The sequence below is a fragment of the Phacochoerus africanus genome, chromosome X, assembly GCF_016906955.1.
Source record: "Phacochoerus africanus isolate WHEZ1 chromosome X, ROS_Pafr_v1, whole genome shotgun sequence".
NCBI lineage: Eukaryota > Metazoa > Chordata > Mammalia > Artiodactyla > Suidae > Phacochoerus > Phacochoerus africanus.
Window position 1 is genome coordinate 22,558,354 of NC_062560.1, and position 14,689 is coordinate 22,573,042.

At 42.4% G+C, this 14,689-nt stretch overlaps 1 non-coding gene across 1 annotated transcript; it reads right to left on the reverse strand.

Annotated features, from left to right (window-relative positions):
• Positions 1-982: 982 nt before the first annotated feature.
• Positions 983-1,088, reverse strand: LOC125118976 (U6 spliceosomal RNA). Its single transcript, XR_007132952.1, has one exon. It is a non-coding gene; the product is annotated as a U6 spliceosomal RNA (small nuclear RNA).
• Positions 1,089-14,689: the final 13,601 nt, after the last annotated feature.

Here is a 14,689-nt window from a genome sequence, read left to right on the forward strand (position 1 = left end):
CCATTGAGCTGCAATGGGAACTCCGTTTACTTTTTATTTTTTGTACATATTTTGTGATTTTATGTAATGTGTATGTGTTACTTAAAATGTTTAAGTTAAAAACAGAAAATATTACAGTTTAATATCAAGTGACATGAAGTGTGTTTATTTATAAACTTTTATCTGGCTCCATGTGAAGCTTGAGCTTCACCTCCAGTTTTCTTAGCTTTTATTTATACCAACTCATAAAATTCAAATTCACAATTATATGTAGCTAGAAATAGCAGCAAGTGTTTGGTAGCTGGATCAGTGACTTTGGTGTAGTGGATTGAACAAGGACTCATGAATTGAGAAGTCATTTCTTCCATTCGTTGTTGTCCCTAGCCACTAACGGGATGAAATAGCCAAACTCATCCTCTGAGGGTGAAAGTTTCCCTTTAGGAGAGTGGGTCACTACCACTGGGGCGGTACCACCAAGGGTATGCCTTGAAAACACGTGGAGCTATTTTGGTTGTTACAGTGGTTGACAGGACTCCCCTGGCAGTTAGAGGGTAGGAGCCAAGAATGTCATATGTCCTTCAGTGCATGTGACATTCTTACAGGGACAGATTTTCCTACATCTGCATAATTTTCAAATGTCCTTCAGAGTTCCTGCTGTCGCTCAGCAAGTTAAGAACCTGACATAGTGTCTGTGAGGATGCAGGTTTGATCCCTGGCCTCACTCAGTGGGCTAAGAATCCGACATTGCTGTGAGCTGTGGTGTAGGTCGCAGACACGGCTCAGATCCGATGTTGCCATGGCTGTGGTGTAGGCCAGCAACTGTAGCTCTGATTCGACCCCTAGCCTGGGGACTCCATGTGCCGAAAGTGTGGCTATAAACAGAAAAAAAAAATGTCCCTCTAGCCATTCATGTGTATGAAAAACCTATTTATGATTGTCTGAGCTTAAGCATAACCTCATTTTACACGTACACTCAAAGTAACTTTTTCTAAAATTTGCTTTTAAAAACATGGGATGCCTTCACAAATGTGCATGTCATTTTAGTGCAGGATCCATGCTTATCGTCTCTGTATAATTTCAATTTTAGTGTATTGCTGCTGAAGCGAGCATAACTCAGTCTTTTTTGAACAGTTTCAATATCCTGGAATTTTCCAGGAACGGAACTACTGTGTAAGTTGAAAGGAGCGTGTGTTGTTTTGTTTGGAACTTTACCAAGAATGGTTTAATGTTTTAGAAAAATCACGCCAATGACATCAATGCCATTTATGGACTGTGCTGGATATCTTCCATTTGCCCTCCCAGATTCACTTCACCCTCTGTACCTCCCCTGTGCCCTGGAAAGGGATTGTATCAACAGGTGTCTTTGCCCTCCAGCTTCTGGGTGGGTTCCCTCAATGGAAAGCACGGGAAGGTGGTCTGGATGGTGAAAGGAGAGTGAGGTATGCCACTCAAAATGACCATTAGGAACTAGGTGTTATCAGATCCGTGGAAACATCAAGTTGGATGTGACAAAGGTATTCTGTTGGAAAATGATAATGTTACGTATACAACTGAGTCCAAGCTGGTCAGAAGGCACAAGTAAACTGCCTGAAGTGGTTTTAAACTCCCATGGTACTTGCTCCTACTGACTGACTTCTCCTTTAATCCACATTTATGGCTTCCCAAAGAGTTATCTATGACTGGTTAACAGAGAAAAGGCAGAGGCCTGGCTTTGCACAGTTAGCTGGCACCAGTTAAAGGCAGATGGTAGTTGCATTCTAGCCCCTGAAAGACAGTGGGGGAAGAAAATATTTCTAGGGGCCAAACTTTGGGCAGTACATCTTATTGTTCCCGTCAAGTGGATGGAGAGATGGCCTGGTTTCTCTCCGGGCGTTATATTGTTGGCAGATACAGTTTGTCACAGCCCAGACTGTCCCGATTTTTCTTGTTTTATATGCCATAAAGGCAAGGCCCTGACCACTTTACCTGGGTCATTTCTCAGGGGTGTATTTGCAGGGAGCTGCCTTTGAAGGATGAGGTGGTATTTCTTTCTGGATTAAAGAGCAGGCTTACTATAAAAGATGTGAATTCCCCAAGGCCAATTTTCTTCAGCCATGATGCAAACATGCATTGAGTACATAGTGTAGCCACCTGGCCCCTCTTCATGGCCCCCTGTAGGACTCGGGGACATGGGGAACCCACACAAATATGCTGATGGTGCTCATACTGCTTCCTGTGCTGCTGGCATCCAGGAAATGGTGACAGGCTAACTTACTAGCTTGTAAGTAGGAGAAAATCCCATCCCCTGGCAAGTTTTTGTTATACACTTTGCAGTTAGTTAGTTTTACAAGACTTTTGTGTGTTACGTGACTTGTACTTGATTTTGCATTCAGGGGTGCAACTCAGAGTTCTTTCTCTGTAGTTTTGGTCCCTCAGGGAAAAATGTTGCCACTTTTATGTTTGAATGGCTTATTTTTTTTCCTCTGTTTAGGCAAAACTCCTCTGGCAGAGGTGTCACTGCATATCTGTTGGAAAAAAACAGGTAAATTTTAAAGACTTCATGAAACTATTTGAAAAAGTTTCATAGCAAACAATACTAAGGCTAGGGTATGAATGGACTGCCAGTATAATAAATCAGAAATTCAAATATTCAGAGCTCCTGTTGTGGTACAATGGAATCAGTGGTATATCTGCAGCACCGGACACAGGTTTGATCCCCAGCCCAGCATGGTGGGTTAAAGGTTGCATCTGTGGCCTGGATCTGATCCCTGGCGCAGGAACTCCATATGCTGTGGGGCAGCCAAAAAAGAAAAAAAAAAGAAATTCAAATATTCATTATTAGTTTTCTTCTATTTGCACTGGAGATAGGAAACATTTCATGCTCCTATTCCAATTGTTTGTAATTCTATTTTGCCACTTTCCTTTCCATGGTAAGTTTTAATCTTACAAATGTTTTTGTTTCTCACAGTTCTAAATAATGGGATTTCAGTATTCAATCTGAAAAACCACAGGCCCTCCTAACTGCTGGTTTAAGAAATTCCAGCAACAGAATAAGAAGATATTCTTGTTTCTTAAAATGTCCTTGAAAATGTTATTTCTAACAAAGAGGTCTTGTAAGACATCTGGAACTGAGGACTTATGGCTTGTTCTATGAACATAACCTTGACCTTAAATAGCCTGCAATTCTTTTTGTTTGTATTATTTAATATGTTTCCCTGGTAATGATAATTAAATCAACATATACATGTCCTAAAAGCTATAAATACCCATGAGTTGTCTTTAATAGCCAAGTGAATCGAAAAGTTATGTGCATATAAAAATTTGTTTGCAAATGTTTGTAGCAGCTTTATTCATCAAAAACGAAACAATTGGAGTTCCCGTCGTGGCGCAGTGGTTAACGAATCCGACTAGGAACCATGAGGTTGCGGGTTCGGTCCCTGCCCTTGCTCAGTGGGTTAACGATCCGGCGTTGCGGTGAGCTGTGGTGTAGGTTGCAGATGCGGCTCGGATCGTGCGTTGCTGTGGCTCTGGCGTAGGCCGGTGGCTACAGCTCCGATTCAACCCCTAGCCTGGGAACCTCCATATGCCTCGGGAGCGGCCCAAGAAATAGCAACAACAACAACAACAACAACAAAAAAGACAAAAGACAAAAAAAAAAAACGAAACAACAAGATAGCCTTCAAAGGTGAATAGACCAACAAACCGGTACATGTATAGAATGGAATACTAGTTAGTGATAAGAAGGAAAGATCTGTTGATTCACTCAACAACATGAATTAAGCTTTTTTTTAGTGGTAAAATATACATAACACAAGCATGGATGAATCTTTATTTTTTGCTGGAGCACGCAGCGGCTGAATGTGGGATCTCAGTTCCCAGACCAGGGGTCGAACCTAGGCCACCGTGGAGAAAGCACTGAATCCTAACCAGTAGACTGCCAGGGAACTCCCACAGATGAATTTTTTTTTTTTTTTGTCTTTTGTCGTTTGCCTTTTTAGGGCTGCACTGGCAGCATATGGAGCTTCCCAGGCTAGGGGTCCAATCAGAGCTATAGCTGCCAGCCTATACCACAGCCACAGCAACCCAGGATCTGAGCCACGTCTTCGACCTACACCACAGTTCACAGCAACACCGGATCCTTAACCCACTGAGTGAGGCCAGGGATCGAACCCATGTCCTCATGAATCCTAGTTGGGTTCGTTAACCACTGAGCCATGACGGAAATGCCCAAAGCAAGGATTTTTAAATGCATTTTGCCAAGTGAAAAAATCCAGACTCCAAAGACCCCAAAATATTTTATGATTCAATTCATATGGCATTTTGAAAAAGGCAAAACTAAAGATATGTGTATTAGTTTCCTATTTCTGCTAGAAAAAAATTACCAAAAACTTGGTGTCTTACAACACAAATTTATTCTCTTACAGTTCTGGAGGCCAGAAATCTGAAAGCAGTTTCACTAGGCTAAATAAAGTCAGGGTATTGTAGGGCTTGTTTCTTCTTGAGGCTCTAGGGGAGAATTCATTTTCTAGCTTCTGGAGACCACTTGTATTCCTAAGCTTGTGGTTCCTTCCTTACATCACTGTAGCCTCTTGCTTGCGTCCTCGTGCCTCCTACTACCTTTTTTGACTCCTGTGCTGCCCTCTTTTAAAGATTCTTGTGATTATAGGGCCCACCTGGATAGTCCAGGATAATCTCCCAACCACTGAGATCCTTAATTTAATCACACCTGCACAATCCCCTCTGTCCTGTGATGTAATATTCACCCATTGTGAGGATTAGGACATGGATATATCTTTTCAGATCACTATTTATTTTACAACAAGAAGGAAAGCAGATCAGTGGTGGCGAGGGATGGGGGGAGAGAGAAGGATTGAGTAAATAATGGGCTGCACCAGCATGGTAGTGGATATATGACTCTTAGTTGTCAAAACCTGTAGAATAGAACACCACCAAGAATGAACTTTACTGGAGTTCCTGTCGTGGCTCAGCGGAAACGAATCTGACTAGCATCCATGAGGACACAGGTTTGATCCCTGGCCCTGCTCAGTGGGTTAATGATCCGGTGTTGACATGAGCTGAGGTGTAGGTCGCAGATGTACCTTGGATCCGGTATTTCTGTGGCTGTGGTGTAGGCTGGTTTGTGTGCAGCTCTGATTCAACCACTAGCTGGGAACTTCCATATGCCATGCGTGAGGCCCTAAAAAGATGGAAAAAAAAAAAAAAACTTTACTGCATGCAAATTTTAAAAAATCAACTTGTCAGTGATCTCAAGGTGGAATGCACAATGTGATGAAATAATTTAATTGCATTGAAAATGTATGACATAATTTCACTGACGAGGGTAGGGGGGAAAGTTGCTAAGGAGTTCTCTTGTGGCACAGTGGGTTGGGGATCTGGCATTGTCACTGTAGCAGCTTGGGTTGCTGCTTCGTCATGGGTTCAGTCCCTGACCTAGGAGCTTCCACATGCTTCATGCATGGCCAAAAAGACCAAAAAAAGTCGCTAAGAAACTGAAAAACTGTGTTTTAAAGCTTACAGATACAGAGAATAGATTGGTGGTTTCCAGAGGCGAGGGGTGGAGTATGGGTGAAATGGGTGAAAGGAGTCAAAAGGTACAAAGTTTCAGTTATAAATAAAGAAGTCCTGGGGATGAACTGTACAGCACGGTGACATTTTAAAAATTTCTCTCTCTTTTTTTTTTTGCTTTTTAGGGCCGTACCTACAGCATATGGAAGTTCCCAGGCTTGGGGTCGAAACGGAGCTGAAGCCACCAACCTGCGCCACAGCAACACCAGATTTGGGCCATGTCTGCGACCTACACCATAGCTCATGGCAACATCAGCTCCATTAACCCACTGAGAAAGGACAGAGATCAAATCCGCATCCTCATGGATCCTAGTCAAGTTCGTTACTGCTGAGCCACAATGGGAACTCTCTCTTTTTGTTTCATTTAGTGTTTCATTTAAATAATATAAAATTGACGGAGTTCCCATGGTGGCACAGGGGAAACGATTCCAACTAGGAATCATGATGTTGTGGGTTCAATCCCTGGCCCGGCTCAGTGGGCCAAGGATCCAGCGTTGCCATGAGCTGTGATGTAGGTTGCAGGTGCTGCTTGGATCCTGTGTTGCTGTGCCTGTGGTGTAGGCCAGCAGCTGTAGCTCCAATTCGATCCCTAGCCTGGGAACTTCCATATGCAGCAGGTGCAGCCCTAAAAAACAAAAATAAATAAATAGAATTTCAATCCAATTTGTGAATATTAATTTTAATAAGGGAGTAGATTCAATTTATATTTATCATCACTAATACATTTGTCTTATTATTCATGTCATATTTTTCTTGTCTTTTTTATTTGCTTCGTGATTTTTTTTTTTTCCTTCTTTCAGTTGCACCTGTGGCACATAGAAGTTTCTGGCCAGGGATCGAATTGAGGCTGTGGCTGCAACCTATGGGACATCTATAGCAATAGTGGATCCTTAACCCACTGTGCCAGGCCGGGGATCAAACCTGTGCTGCTACAGAGACAGCACAGGATTATTAACCTGCTGTACCACAGTGGGAACTCCTGCTTTATGATTTTTTTAATTCATTTTTATCTATTTAGTATTTGTTTTTATCTTCTTTGTTTCTTTGGAAGGTCTGTATACATTTTTTGGGCTGTGCCTGTGGCATACAGAAGTTCCTGGGCCAGGGATCAAACCTGAGGCACAGCAGTGACCCAAGCCACAGTAATGACAATGCCAGATCCTTAACTCACTGAGCCACCAGGGAACTCCAAAGACCTATTTACCTTTGATTCTGGTAACTGTGACTTTTAAGTTTTTCAAAAGCATTCGGAGTCTGTGGAAGGTCACGTCAGTATTTGAATAGCAAGAAAGTTGTCAGTGACTATTAGGGTTACATCAGAAGGACTCTGGAGGCAACTTAAAGAAGTTCCCACTACCCACAGTTGGGATAATTTGAACATCAATAAAAATAATCGCAATGGATTGAAACACATCAAATATGTTTGAATTATAGTGTATAATAATACCAAATGAATTTATTTTTCACCTTAAAAAACCCCTAAGTTGGAGACGTTTTGTGGCACAGTGAGTTAAGGATCTGGTGTTGTCACTGCAGTGGCTTGGGTCACTGCCATGGCACGGGTTTCATCCCTGGCCAGGGAATGTCCACATACTGTGGATGTAGCCAAGAGAGTAAAACAAAACCTGACTGAGGGAGCAGACTTTCAAAACTGTGTGGTAAGGAGGTAGGGAGATATTCCTCCATTGTAACCATTTAACTGATGAAAATTATTTTTATTTTATTTTATTATTTTTGAGAAACTTTTTTTTTTCTTTTTAGGGAAGTTCTCATGCTAGGGGTCAAATTGAAGCTGCAGCTGCTGGCCTACACCACAGCCACAGCAACAAATCTGAGCCCGATTTGTGACCTACACTACGCTCACGGCAATGCCAGATCCTTACCCCACTGAGTGAGGCCAGGGATAGAACCCGAGTTCTCATGGATACTAGTTGGGTACGTTACTGGTGAGCCACAATGGGAACTTCCTGAAAATTATTTTTAAAATCCAATGATTTAAAGTCTCTGGAATTTGTCCTAAGGACATACAGTGAATAGAGGAATATTTTTTCAAGAAAATCTACTGCTAAAACCTTAGTAAGGACAATGGGAATCTGGCATTTGAGCCAGGAACTACTTCCCACCCCCCAGCTCAGTGTGGTGGAAGCTCTACTCTTGGGAGATACAGCCAAGAATATGGGGCCCCCTGTCTTCACGGCTCCTGGTCTAGAACTATGGTTTCAGTCCAGGAAGAGCAAGCCATTAACATCTCGCATCACAGCCAGCCCTGTGTTGAAGAAGCTGTACCCAGGCAGGTGCAGGGCAGAGGACCAGCGCTCTCTTCCCCTACTCAGCCTCCACTGTAGGACAGAAGCTCTGCTACACATGTGGCAGGCTCTGGTACTGGGCCCCATCACTCTTGCTCCAACTTGCTTCCAGGGCAAAGGTTCCGTATCAGGAGGAGCAAAATGAGAAGACTAGGGGCTACTATCCCTGCCCAGTTACCCTCTTCTAGAGCAGATGAGTCACTGTGGGAGAAATAGCTACCATCCTTCTCTTCCCCCAGCTCTGATATAGTTGCCCAGAGATCCCCTTAGAACTTAGAACAGTGCCTGTCACGCAGTGTGTGTTTAATATCTGTTACCTATTTTTGTGAAAGACAGTTTGACAGAGCACACAGCTTTTTCTCCAAAAAGTCTAGCCGTTGCTCCATTTTCTTCTGAGAGCCAGTGTTGCAGAGGGATCTGAAACCAAACTGACTTTTCTGCCTTGTAGCTTAGTGGTTAAGACCTCTGGTCAGACTGCCTTGGTTTGGGTCCTGGCTCTTCACCTTACCCTGCATGTGTGACCTTGACCTTGGGCAAGTTACTCGACCTCTCTAATCCTTCCTGTCGTCATCTGTAAAGTGGGGCAGCTCACAGACGTCCCTGTCGTGGACCCTTTGCATGTGTCAGCCAAGCCTCCTTCCTCTCTTTTGTCCTTTTTTTCTCATGCCAACCTCTTCATTCTGGTGGGACTTCTAATCCTAGTACCCTCAGCCCCTGGCCACATGTCTTACTCCATCCTCCTGGCCACCAGGATGGATCCAAGGGTGAGGGCAGAACATGAAGACAACCAGTGCCCTTCTGCGGTGAAGCCAGGAGAGGGCCCGTCTCTTTCTTCTGGGGTAACCGAGCCGGGACAGTGGGAGCCCGGAGCTGCCTGTGCGGCGTCTGGGGGAGGCCTGCCTGCTCCCACGCGGAAGGAGAGCTGAAGCAGCTGGAGAGCAGCGGGATCCTGACAAGGCCGTCCGAGTTTCTGCGTCCAGTCCACTGAAAGGCCAGCACCACCACGTTATTGGAGTGCTCCGAGCGTTACATGAGGGAATTCGTGGAAAGCACCAGGTAGCCTGCCGAACTCCAGGTAAGCCCTCAGGTAATGAGGACTCCTTTCCTCCAGTCTTAATGACTGCAGGGACCCCCCCTCGCCCGTGGTTAAAAGTTGTTGCCAAACTGTTTTCTGTGAGCAGGTGGTTCATGTTCCCTGAGACGTGGTAAGTTCTTTTGGTCTGCAGATACACATCTTCCTCGAGCTTAGGCAAACCTTTTCCTAAAATCTTTCCTCGTTGCATCTCTTGGCTAGGAACAGCGAGTCCCTGCGGGCTGGTGCCGAGTCTCTCATCTCCCTCATCATTCTCACCTCCACCTCCGCCTGTTGAGTTCCTGCGGGTGTGGACGAGGGTGGAAGTGGTCCTCCCACTAGCCGCGGACTCCTTCTCATTCTACCCCCAACCCTCCTGGGGCTAGAAGCCCCTGGCTGCCCCAAGCCAGCCCCTTTACCCGCAGGGTTGCTCGGGGAGTGGACTTCTGCCACTTCCCAGGTACCCGCCATACAGGACTTCGCAGTGAGAGACTCAGGCAAAGTCTGAAGCGGTGGGGGGGAGGGGAGGGAGCAGAGGCTCCGCAGGATCCCCCAGAGCCCTGGGAGCTCCTTGGAAATGCAGAATCTCAGGCCCCATCCTGGAGCGTTTGCACAACATTCCCAGTCAATGTGTTTGCCCATGAATGTTTGAGAAGCTCTGCTCCAGAGCAGAGGCTTTAACCCTTTTATTCATAATGCATGTTGGCGGGGGCGGGGGGTGGGGTGGGGTGGGGTGTCTACTCACCAAGTCATTCTTTACAGCAAAAACCTTCCCAAACTCATCACCAGACCAGATCAAGTCCTGTTCTGACTCTTTACTGCTTACTTCATTTTCATGCGAATTTTCCCTTAATGTAATGCTATTGTCATAAAGTGGGGGCTCCATTGCTGGGGACTAGGAGCCTGAGAGGCACAATTCACACGTTATTGAAACTTTAATTCAATACAGTTCAGATTCCTGCTGTGTCCTTGGCTGGCCTCACCTTTTGGAGAATTTCGAAACTTTCCACATTTCTGCCAGATGCTTCTTCCTGTTTTGTTCTCAATTTGGGCTGCTTGTTTCTATTTGCTTGATGTCTGTATGCAAAAACAATTAAAAAATTGTGGTTTATGTAAACACAGAGTACAATTCAAATTTGTTCCATATGAGATTCTCTGACGAAGAATTCTTATGTCTTGTAATTGGTCAGAATATTTTTGCTTTAAACTGTAATGTTGAATTATCACTTCTTTTAGCATACTTATTTAATGTATTTTGTGGCAAAAAGTCACTATGTCATTAAAAAGGAGTCTTTGTTCAAAATGTGGAAGACTTTTCAAGAGCTGGTTTAACAAATGTTGCTAGCTGAAAGTTCATTCTGTAAGATAGTTATGTCCTTGGCAAAAATGTAAAAGCATGAGCACATCAAGAGTTGGCCAAGGAATGGGGAACTGGGAATTCTCTTCTGCTGGAGGGAATGTATATTAGTATAATCATTTTGGATACTAATATTGAAAATGTTATATCCAGCAGTTTTACTTGTAAAGGTGGGCAAAGAGGCATGTTCTAGTATTTCTTAAAGTATTATTGGTGTGTGGGCCGCTTGTTTATGTATCACCTGAGCTCCTGGTTAAACTGATTATTCCTCAGTCTTATAATGTACCTGCTAAAAATCAGAATTTTCAGAAATTGAGCCCTAGGAATTCACATCTTTAGTTCACACTCTCCGAATTTGAAAAGGATTGCTGTTTTCCTAATCATATGTGGTCTAATTTTATTTATATCATTGCTTATTTATGCTATTTGTTTTGAAAATAAGTGGTGTTATATGATCCACAGAAAAGTGAGAAAGGAAGCAGCTAATATCTGTAATGCTTGCCCTCCTCCAAAGATGCTTTGAAATTTGAAGGTAATTTTTTCTTTGTTTACTTGTGTTTGTTTTTTAAACTTGTTACGGAAAATTTCAAATGCATACACAGACAGAATAATGCATCAAACCCCCATGTGCCCATCATACAGATTTAAAAATTGTCTGCTCAGAGTTCCCGATGTGGCTCAGCAGAAACAAATCTGACTAGTATCCATGAGGTTGCAGGTTCAATGCCTGGCCTCGCTCAGTGGGTTAAGGATCCGGCGTTGCCGTGAGCTATGGTGTAGAAGACAAGCTCAGATCCCACGTTGCTGTGGCTGTGGTGTAGGCAGGCAGCTGCAGCTTTGATTCAACCCCTAGCCTGGGAACCTGAATATGCCACAGTTGCAGCCCTAAAAAGACCAAAAAAAAAAAAAAGTCTATTAAAGGGCAATCATCTTTCATTTGTATCTCTCACCAACTTAACCCTCAACTTCTTTTCTGCCTTCACCCCTCCCAGATTATTTTGAAGGCCATCTCCAATAGCATAGCACTTTATAGATGAATATTTTGATAATGTGTTTCTAAAAGATAAGGACTCTTTTAAAGATATAATCACATCATCTTTACACCTAAACTAGATTAACAATAATTTGTTTGTATCAGCATATATCCAGTTAGTGTTGATAGCAATCTAGTCAGTGTTCACATTTCTCTTTGTCTCATTTTTTAATATTTGTTTGACTCAAGATCGAAATAGGGAGTTTCAATTGTGGCTTGGTGGGTTAAGGACCTTACTTTCTCTCTGTGGGGATGAGGGTTTGATCCCTGGCCTTGCTCAATGAGGTAAACTGTGGAGTACGTTGAAGATATGGCTCGGATATGGTGTTGCTGTGGCTTTGACGTAGGTCTCAGCTGTAGCTTTGATTCCACTCCTAACCAGGGGACTTCCATGTGCTGCAGATGTGGCCATAAATTGAAAAAAAAAATTGAAATAAAGTTCATACACTTCAATTGATTGTTATACATTTTATGTCTTTTCTCATCTGTTGGTTTTCTCAATATTTTTTTCCTTATAATTTATTTGTTGAAGAAAGAAGATCCCATAGTGTTTCCCACCATCTAGATTTTATTGATTGCATCCCTGTTTCATCGCTATATTTCTCTGTCCCTGTACTTCCTGTAAATTGGCAGATAGAGCTAGAGGGTTGATTGGGGTCTGGTTTGCTTTTTTGGCCCGTGCATCGTTTACTTACATCATGAGGCGGATGTCTGGTTGTCACTTGGGTTAAAAGCTATTGATGATCATTGCTTAGACCTACCGATTTATTAGTAGTTGCAAAATGGTAATATTCTAATTCTATCAAGCCCTCTTCATCTGTTAGTAGGAATACCTCTATTAAAAGAAACTATTTGTTTGGCCTGAGCTACAGTTCATACAGGATCTTTCCCTTTACTAGTTTTCAAAATAATGGGTTCGTTCTCTAGCATTCTCTAAAGGTGATCATTTTTGAGAAATCACGATAATTCACATGCTATAAAATTCTTCCTTTTAAAGTGTACAGTTCACTAGTTTCTTGCATATTCACAAAGCTGTGCAGCCATCACCACTAGTTGATCATTTTTAAAAGCCTCATTGTAAACTCAGGAACATACTTGATGTGTTTCGATCCATAGCAATTATTCTTTTGACATTCAAATTGTTTCATCTTTAGCCAACTGGAGCCTCTTTAAACTGGCTCCAGAGACCTTTTGATACTTTCTTTTCTTGCTTTCTGTTATGAAGAGATATTCCTTGTTCATCTTGTACATTTCTGCTCCAGCCAAGAATTAGTCATTTCTGCCATAAAGTCTGGTTCCTTTAGTGGAAAACTGTTATATAGAGGTGTTAATCTGGGTACCTGGGGTGCTTATTTTTACTGGTTATTGTTTCTAGGCCTCATGTATTGATTTTCACCTCTTTAGTGGAGCTAATTTGTTTGCTATGTCCTGTGATTTATAATCCTTGAGGTAGAATTCGGCTACTGGTGATTTTCAGGAATTAAGCAATGTCTTATTCAACTGATGACTCGTGTGAAAAATACTGTTCGAAAACCACCATATTGTCAGTCATTGTTTATTTTAAAATTATTTCCCTTGGGGAGGGTGTGTGGTTAGACTCAGAGTAGAAATTCTTACTTGGCATTAATTATAGCCAGCTGAATTCCAATATGATGCAACTTGCTCATGTTAAGATAAGTACAAGATAACTTAAGTATCAAGCACCAGATAAATGGAAATCTTTATAGGGCATGCTTAGTTTAATAAAACTCGGGTCTCTCTAGGGGAAGGTAAATTTTTTTTAAACTTTTGGTATATAAAATAACGAATTACCACAACTTTATTCAAGAAGGTCTGTATTTTTTCATAAGCCAGTAATTTATTGTTTCTTATTTGGATTTCCATCAGTCAGTGAACGGGAGTGAAAACCAAAAGCTTCTTTTCTTCTTCTTTTTTTTGGTAACTTCTTTTCTAATCTTTTTTTTTCTGGAAAAATGATTGAAAGTCCTTGTGTTATCCCTGGCTCAAGGAAGTATGAACATGTTAGGAATTTTTAGTTATTAAAACACTGTCAAAACCTTGAGTAGTTTCTCTTAACTATCTGATATTCATTAATAGTGCAGAAGGAACAAATAAAATTTAGTACATAATCAAAATCCCTTTGACTGCTTTGAAACCGTCTAGTTTGTATTCTCAGCACGTCTTTGAAATGTTATATTCTCAGTCTCCCTAAATAAAATTTCACTGTATTGTGTGTTTATTTAAGTGAGAAAATGAAAGTGCATAAGAATGTTTGTATTCAGCCATACACAGCCTCCTTATTCTGAGTGTCCCAAGGGCAAGTACAAAATCTTTTTACTTCCTGTGCTCAGAATCTTCTAGGTCCCTAATACTAAAACAAGGAACAAAAGTATCAATGCAAGGTAGGCTGTAGTAGGTCCTTTAAGACCAAGGTGTCAGGGGCATAATCACTCAATGATTTTTTTTTTTTGCTTTTTAGGGCCGCACCTGTGGCATATGGAGGTTCCCAGGCTAGGAGTTCAATCGAAGCTATAGCTGCCAGCCTACACCACAGCCACGTCAGATCTGAGCCACGTCTAAGACCTACACTACAGCTCGCAACGTCAGATCCTTAACCCAGTGATTGAGGCCAGCGGTGGAACCCACAACCTCATGGTTCCTAGTTGGATTTGTTTCTGCTGCGCCACAATGGGGACTCCACTCAATGCTTGATTATCAGATGTTTTCAGTGATCTTAGGTGTCTTCAAGTCCTACTGGGAATATTTTCGCAACCTGTATTTTGTATTTTATTATAACATGGAACAATTTCTGATCTCTGCTGTTCACACTTCCTTTGTGCCTTCACTTTATCACATGAGAATTTTATATTAAATGTAAAATTATTTTTATCATACATGTTTTTTTACGGCCTTCCAGAAATGGATTTGAAGTACAAATTACTCCCCCCCCTTTTTTTTTGTCTTTTTTTTTGCCATTTCTTGGGCCGCTCCCGCGGCATATGGAGGTTCCCAGGCTAGGGGTCGAATCGGAGCTGTAGCTGCCAGCCTACGCCAGAGCCACAGCAATGAGGGATCTGAGCCGCGTCTGCGACCTACACCACAGCTCATGGCAATGCCGGATCCCTAACCCACTGAGCAAGGGCAGGGATCGAACCCGCAACCTCATGGTTCCTAGTCGGGTTCGTTAACTGCTGCGCCACGACGGGAACTCCTACTTTCCCTTTTTTAAAAACTCAAAAGTATAGCTGACTTCATCCGTACAATCATCTATAGAATAATCTTGGTTAGACTTCAATAATGGTTTATTTAGGACTGTATATATATATGTATGACTGGGTCACTTTGCTGTATACAGAAATTGGCACAACATTGTAAGT